Below are 7,768 nucleotides of genomic sequence, written 5' to 3' on the forward strand. Positions count from 1 at the left end.
TTTTTTTTTTTTTTTTTTTTTTTTTTTTCAGGTTTTAATTAGATGATGTTTTTGTCAACCAATGATGATGGCTTTGATGGAAATGCTTCTTCTCTGTGCAACATCTTAAGATTGATACTTGTAACTCTCATTCATGTTATTCTTCTACGATTTGTTTTCTAAACTAAATCCTTAAAAGCTTTTTTATTAGCTTCATGCGATTTTTACCTCTCTTCGCTCTGTTATTTTAGATTGTGGAAGATGCTTTGATCGGTCTTTGATGGTTTTGATGGATCATTTTTTTCTTCTCTGCGCTACAATTTCAGGTAGTGTTCATCCTCTTAGCCGATTGTTTGCTCTATACAAGTGAATTAACATCTTAGTCTCTCTTTGATGCAGATCTTCGAGGCACCTGGATTACTGTGTGGGAGTTTAACTTTCAGGTTACCTCGCATCTATAAATCTTTTCGCCTATCGATTGTTTTATTTTATATTGGCTATTGATGATCCTCTGTTTCTTGTGTTTCCCAGATGTTCTTGTGGTTCCCAAACACATTCAGATGAGAGATGCTCCTCAAATTGTTTCCTAGCTAACGAGAGTTTGTTCTCAAACTTTGTCCTTTTTAACTTGTTTTTCTTGGTACGCTTAAAACTGAATATATCTCTCTCTCTTTGATGCAGATCGTGGAGGCACCGGGACAAGTATAGTTATATGCAAATCTTTCTTCTTCTGGTCTATCATCTTTACAGGTTTCTTCTGTGCTACATCTTTCTACTATCATCTTCTCTATTACAAATTTACAACCACAAATTCCTTTGTTCTGTTAATGTGTCAGTTATTTTGAAGGACACCTTTGATTGTCGTCGCTTCCTGTTAGTCTGTTACCTCTTTGACGGTCTCTTCTATCCCTTTGTTTTATTTTTAGTGTTCTTTTTGATCAGCTAATGTTTTCTTTGGATAAATTTTTATGTTAGATTTTTTTTTGTATATAAGCTAAAAGATATCTTCTCTATTTGATGCAGATCGTCGTCGGGTCGAGGCACTAGGATTGCTATGTTGAATCTTATCTTCTCGTTTATCATCTGTTTAGGTAAGGTTCTTCTGATATCTAATCGTCTTTCATCTATTTAGGTAAGGTTACATCTTTTCTCTTTCCCCCTCATGACTTTCAGAGATTTGCTATTGTTGGTGATGTATATGGTTTGTTCTCATGTCTCTTATTTTGTTTTTTTTTGTTGCAGTATGTGGAAAAACACTTATGCTGAATTATTGTAGCTGGACTTGGTGGAGATGTGATCAGGTTTCCTTCTCCTTATCTCTATTTTTGCCTTTCTCTGCTTTTGCCTTATTTCTATGATTTAAATGCTATCACGGCCTGCTTTATTTTGCTTGTTTCTGGCACTGACGGTGATCGTATTTGTAGGTGTTGGAATGAGTTTAACGTGATGAGTTTGATTTTTTTGTTGATTTATATGGTCAGTGAAAAAGAGAAGTTGAGATCGTACCGAGAGAAGATTTGAAATGGCAAAATCATGTATCTAAAAGACTGCAAGCTTTGGGTAAGCGTACAGGTGACAAAATTTTGATTTTTGACCTTTTAACATATAAATATGAAGAAGCACAAGTGAATTCACATAGACGGTTGTTTGTTTTGCTGGTTTCTGGCATCAATGGTGTTCAAATTTTAGGTGTTAGAATCATGGTCATTCATGATAAATATGTTGTCACTTGGAGGTCTGAATATGTTTTACTCTGGTTCTCAGATAGATCTTATAATGTCAACAAGGTCGATCAGTCAAGAACAAGGTTGAAATCAGAATTCATTATCCAGTTTGATGATTTGGTGATTGTCATTGGTATGATTGCTGCTAAACTAGTCTTTATCAAAACCCACTCTTCACTCTCTGAGTATCGGTTGGCATATATATTATGTTTAGTGCTTGCCCTAATCATTTACTTGGGTGTAATGTTTTGCAGGTGCTACTAACAAGCCACACAGGAGTTGGATTAGGATGATGCATTGCTTAAGGAGATTGGAAAGAACATTATCTGTCACCAGGATCTTTATATCCACCAATTGCTAAGAAACACAGATTAGTTTATTATCACAACTAGACGTATTACAGTTTCAAGTCAAGTAACTAATAAGCTTCCTTATGTTGCAGGATATTCAGGAAGCGATCTTCAAGCACTGTGTGCAGATATTCTTACCATCCAAGGAAATCAAGTAATAAACCTCTTTCTTTTAAATAAGTCTCGAGAATCAATTCTTGAAGTGTCTTTTGAGTTTGAACGGTTTGATCAATATATGTGTAAATGTAACAGGTGAGACCGCTACATCTGATGATTTGGTGATTGCCATTGGTATGATTCCAGACTTTATCAAATATCATCTTCACTCTGTTGGTATGTTCTGTTTTTGCTTGCCCTAATCATTTGCTTGGATGTAATGTTTTGCAGGTGCTACTAACAAGCAACCGAAGATGGCTGATACAGTGCTTAGAAGATGGTAAGAACATTATCGTCACCAAGATTATCATTTTAAACATATCATTTTTAGTCACTCTATTTATTCACTCTATTTTAACCTCTTCGCTCTGTTATTTCAGGTTTTGGATGATGCTTTTATCGACAAGTGATGCCTTTGACTGACCGTCCTCAGGCGTTTGTATGGGTTCCTTGCTCTAAACTTATCTCTATTATTTGTTTCTGAATGTTCACTTTGTTTATGTTGTGTTTTTTCTTTTAATTACATGTTATTTACTTGTCGTTTTTGTTGCTTCAGGTTTTGGATGATGCTTTTCTCTATCAATACTGATGGCTTTGACTGATCGTCCTCAAGCGTTCTCATGGTTTTGTTCTGTACCTCTAAACACATCTCTATTATTTGTGTCTGAATATTCACTTTGTTTCTGTGGATTTTTTGTTCTAGCTACATGTTATTTACTTGTTGTTTTTGTGTTGTTTTTGTTGTTTCAGGTCTTTGACTGCTCTTCTTCAGGCGTTCTCATGGGTTCCAATTGGAATGGAGTATATAGTAACTCACAACTATAAGCTTGCGGCCAGGTAACAAGCGTGGTATCTTCAAATTATATGGATTTTCACTTGCTTGTTTCTTTTCTAAGGGTTTGGTTTCTAACTTAATGTTCTGTTTTTTTTTCATCCGGGTTTTGGATGATGTTTATATCAATCCATGATGGCTTTGATGGACACGCTTCTTCTCTGTGCTAGGTCTTCACTCTTCAGGGCTTGTGTTCTATACCTCTTAACACATCTTTTACTTCTTGTATATGTTTTGTACCTTACGTTTCTTTCTTCCTCTTGCAGGTCTTTTGGAAGCAAATTACTGATCTGATCATTACCTTCTTCTACATGCTACGCCATCTTCAGGCATTCTCACGGGTTCCTCCTTGCTCTAAACGCATCTCTATTAGCTTCTGAAATTTCAGTTTGGTTTGTAAGTAATTACTTACTTGTCGTTTTTTGTTGTGTTGGTTTAGATTTGTGGAGGAGGATTCTACGATTGATCGGTGATGGCTATGACGGATCCTTGTCACTCTCATTCATGTTATTCTTCTAGGGTTAGATTTCTAAATTGAATCATTCAAGGCTTTTTTTATTATGTTCATCCGATTTTTACCTCTCTTCTCTCTGTTATTTTAGATTGTGGAGGATGCTTTGATGGATCTTTTTTTCTTCTCTGTGCTACATCTTCAGGTAGCTTTCTTCGAGTTTGTTTTCATATATTTTCCTCACTAGCTTCTTCTTTTTTCTATTAACTGAATTTTGAGGTTTGGACTGTGCCATCAGGGAGTTTTCAACATGATTTAGTCATTTTTTATTGGATGTTTCAGGTTTCAAGTAATGTGCTCATCTTTCTAGTGACGCTGACATCTATGTTTTAACTCGAAGGCCTTGTCTTTTGTTATAGATAGTCGAGGTTTTATAAGATAAAAGCATCAGGTCACTATCTGGTCTCTTTCCTCATTTTCCTCTGCTTATCTTATGCTGCATCTAGTCATATTGTTTGATTCTATTCTCAATGGTTGTCTTAATAGGGATGATTCTATTCCTAGTGTTTGATCCCAATTACATATGCTTGTGGTGATAGCTTCTTTTTATTCAGTATATAATACTTCCCTTCATTGTAGTTCTGTTGACAATGCAAAAGAGGCATGCTCCTTTTTTTGTTTTAGTGGCATCGTGGGATGTAACTTTATTTTTTTTTTGTTTATCTTTTTCTGTTTTGGTTACTACTATATTTCATGGAGATGTGATCAGCTTTCTTTCCCCTTGTCTGATTCTGAGTCTGCATCTTTTCTATGGTTTAAATAGTAATCACCTATGCTTGAGATGAAGTAATTATCTTTGCATAGGAGTTTGAATGTTGCAAAGTGGAAGCTCTGTGTCTGTACATCATGGGTTTGTGTGGTAGGTGTGGGGATGTCTGAGAATACGGTATTTGTCTTGCTTCTTTCTCTTCTTTTTTGATCCTACATGTGGAAGGAGACTGTGATGTTGGTAGGTTTTTAAGTGATATTTTTCTGTTTAGGATTGGTTACTTCACTGAATTTGTTAAGGCATTAACTATATACTAAAATCCTCTTTTTGATCCTTTTTTATGTAGAGAACCGTAGCATCTCCATCTTCAGCTTCAGTTTCCTGCAAGCAAACCTGCGAAAAAATCTGGAAATGTCCACGATGATAAGTTAGTAGAGATGATAAACGCAACAGTAGCGGATAGAAGCCCATCTGTGAAATGGGATGATGTTGGTGAGTGTCATTGTTATGCTTGTCTTCTTGTTTCCATTTTTTAATGCAATATGTGGAAACACACTTTTGCTTAATTATTGCAGCTGGACTTGATGGAGCTAAACAAACAACCTTTACTGGATATGGTTATATTACCAGCTAAGCGAAGAGATTTGTTCATTGGACTCCGGAGACCAGCTAGAGGTAAAATAACCATATCCAGTAAAGGTTGTTTGTTTAGCTCCATCAAGTCCAGTAAAATTTCTTTGTCGTCAAAATGGGTGTGTGCTTTTTATGTTAGTGTACTCTTAAAGCTTCTTGAAATATTTCTAAAAATTCAAACAGACTAACTGATTTTTCTGTACTAATTCAGGTGGGCTGAACAACTAGTTAAAACGCTGTTTCAAGTTGCAATATCCAGGTAGCCTTCTGTAATTTTAATGGATGAAGTATGTACTTTTTCCCCTTTCATGTCGTATATGTTAATTTAATTAGGTAGAGAGAGAGAGAGCCTACTCTTACCTGAGTTTTAGACAATACCATGTAAGTTGTATTTGAGACGGAACTGCTCCCTGAATCGTGATCGTTCATGATAAACATGTTGTCAGTTGGAGGTCTGAAAATGTTTTACTCTGGTTCTCAGATAGATCTTATAATGTTAACAAGGTCGATCAGTCAAACAGAAGGTTGAAATCAGAATTCATTATCCAGTTTGATGATTTGGTGATTGTCATCGGTATATATATTCTGTTTTTTTTTGCTTTCCCTACTCATTTACTTGGATGTAATGTTTTGCAGGGGCTACTAACAAGTAAGAAGCCATATGAGTTGGATGATGCAGTGCGTAGGAGATTGGTACGAACGTTATCTCTGTCACCAGGATTTGCATATCCACCGATTGCTAAGGAAAGTATCTGTTTATATGCATTTTATCACTTGGTTAGGAGAAGAGAATACATGTACCATTGCCAGATTCAAAAGTCAGAACACTACTATTTAAAACTAAACTGAAGTGCCAGCGACGACATTGATAAAATCGTCAGAGAAACCGAAGGCAAGCTCCATAAATTTTGTATAAGAAACACAGATTAAATTATTAGCACTACTAAACGTGTTACAGTTTCGAGTAAAGCTAAGAGTCCGAATGGTGACCGCGGTTTTAGTTTTGCGGGGAAAGTGGTTTTAGAGTACGGTATGTATCAACTGCGGTACAAGTGGTTTGCGAGACAAGTGCGGTTTATACAAAATAAGCGGTACAGAATGATATTTGATTGGTGAAAAAACTATTTGCAGTTCAATATTAATTGTGTGAATGGTAAAAAAGGAAAAGCGGTGCGGATTACATATATTATAAATAAATTTATTAATAATTAGTATGTTTGTATATTATTGTATGTTATGAATTAATAATAAAAATAATTATATTTATAAACCTTAAATACTATAGTTGATCAATTTTTTTTTTTGACATATTGATAAAAAGTTCAACTATAAAAAGATACAATTTTTTTTTTTAAATTATTGATTACTTTGATTTTCCCATAACATACTTGCAATAATATCTCTTATTTGCGTCATAGCTTCTCTATCTGCTATTTCTGTTGCATCCATGTCACCTATATCATGCTCAAAATTTTGGTTGTTGTTCGTCTAAGTCATTACATATGCAAAATCTGCATCCGAGAAATTTGAAATCCTGATGAAAATATGTAGTCCCACTATAGCCATTACCACTCTTTTCTAAATTTGAACATTATATCTTGGAAAATCAGAAAGTATTCTCCACTTCTTCTTCCGAACTCCAAACGTTCTTCCAATAACAGAACGTAAAGATGCATGACATTGGTTGAACAATTCATGTTTATTCCTTGGAGGAGGAACAAAATAAAACTGGGACATATGATATTTCGGCCAAATCTCAAACCAACATCTCTTTGAACTTCAATGTGCCCGCATATCCGTAAAAACATAGCCACACTTTCTTCAATACTTATATTTAATGTTGGTTGTAGACCATAATATGTTTGCAACATATTACACAATGTCGTGAAACATGGAAGTGACATCCGTAATAACTGAAGACAAGCAGCAACATCATGTTGTAGTCGATGCCATATATTTCTCCATCCCAAACCTCCATCAGTTTGGGCTGGTGCTCTTTGTATCGATCATAATAAGCCAAAGCTGGTTGAATTACTAACTCTTCAAACTGTTCATTTTCCGAATTCCACAATTCAACTCTCTCTTCGTAACTTATATTGTTTGGGTCTTGTGATCGCAACTGACATATATGAAATGCCTGAAATTACAAACGATATTTCATTAAAGATAAATTATTTTAAAATCTCACAAAATACATAAAATTCAAAAATTAACTTATAAAATATAAATCACAAAAAAAACATAAGCGATATTGATTAAGCACGGTATTATTCATCTCCTACATCACTTTGATGACTTTCATTTGGTTCTTGTGGGGTTCCCCAAATATTGAAAAGGCCTCTTGGTCTAGGTGTTTGTGGCATTCGTCCAGATTCAAAATAATTAGTGAAATCGAGACCAGCTGAAGTTTCGTGTTGAGTATTCCTCACATTTTCACCTCAGTCACCTAGTGAAAATCCATATTGAACATTTGTTGGAGTTGTTCCAGATGAACCGCCTTGCTGAAAATTTGGTGTTTGTTGTCATGAATGTAAGTTGGATAGTGTGCTCCACTGTGAAGTATTAGGTGGTGTTCCCCACTGTGGATGAGCATTTGGTGGTGTGCCCCATTGTGGAGCATTTGGTGGTGTGCCCCACTGTTGATAACCAGGACCCCAACCACCAAGTGGATTTTGCCCTCCTAAATTATTACCTACAGATGATGGACTACCAGATGATAAACCTCCTGAATGCGGACTCCCAAATGAATGACCTGAGCTTAATTGTTTGGGCACATCTTGGTTGTTTCGTGTAACACCAGTCATAGCTTCTAGCAATTGTAGCTTATCTTCGTCAGTGCTTCCTGCTATGTCAATAAAATACTTACGCCAAAAA

At 35.5% G+C, this 7,768-nt stretch overlaps 1 long non-coding RNA gene across 11 annotated transcripts in view; it reads left to right on the plus strand.

Annotated features, from left to right (window-relative positions):
• The window catches only part of LOC104783083, a 7,337-nt gene extending 1,474 nt beyond the window's left edge, over positions 1 to 5,863 (plus strand). The window contains exons 5-28 of one of the 11 annotated variants that reach the window (XR_002037830.1): positions 32 to 120; positions 231 to 305; positions 379 to 422; positions 511 to 578; positions 661 to 729; positions 816 to 875; positions 1,003 to 1,070; positions 1,222 to 1,280; positions 1,461 to 1,539; positions 1,744 to 1,836; positions 1,958 to 2,207; positions 2,306 to 2,344; positions 2,441 to 2,489; positions 2,590 to 2,648; positions 2,766 to 2,832; positions 2,960 to 3,046; positions 3,308 to 3,382; positions 3,481 to 3,561; positions 3,644 to 3,697; positions 3,835 to 3,943; positions 4,316 to 4,501; positions 4,608 to 4,753; positions 5,106 to 5,153; positions 5,531 to 5,863. This is a non-coding gene — a long non-coding RNA (uncharacterized LOC104783083). Of the gene's footprint in view, positions 1 to 31; positions 121 to 230; positions 306 to 378; positions 423 to 510; positions 579 to 660; positions 730 to 815; positions 876 to 1,002; positions 1,112 to 1,221; positions 1,281 to 1,460; positions 1,552 to 1,743; positions 1,837 to 1,957; positions 2,208 to 2,305; positions 2,345 to 2,440; positions 2,490 to 2,589; positions 2,655 to 2,765; positions 2,833 to 2,959; positions 3,047 to 3,307; positions 3,383 to 3,480; positions 3,562 to 3,643; positions 3,698 to 3,834; positions 3,944 to 4,315; positions 4,502 to 4,607; positions 4,754 to 4,836; positions 4,937 to 5,105; positions 5,154 to 5,227 lie in introns of all 11 variants that reach the window. The other 10 variants (XR_002037833.1, XR_002037832.1, XR_002037836.1 and 7 more) reach the window with 10 other exon arrangements.

This window comes from Camelina sativa, chromosome 4 (genome assembly GCF_000633955.1).
Source record: "Camelina sativa cultivar DH55 chromosome 4, Cs, whole genome shotgun sequence".
Taxonomy (NCBI): domain Eukaryota; kingdom Viridiplantae; phylum Streptophyta; class Magnoliopsida; order Brassicales; family Brassicaceae; genus Camelina; species Camelina sativa.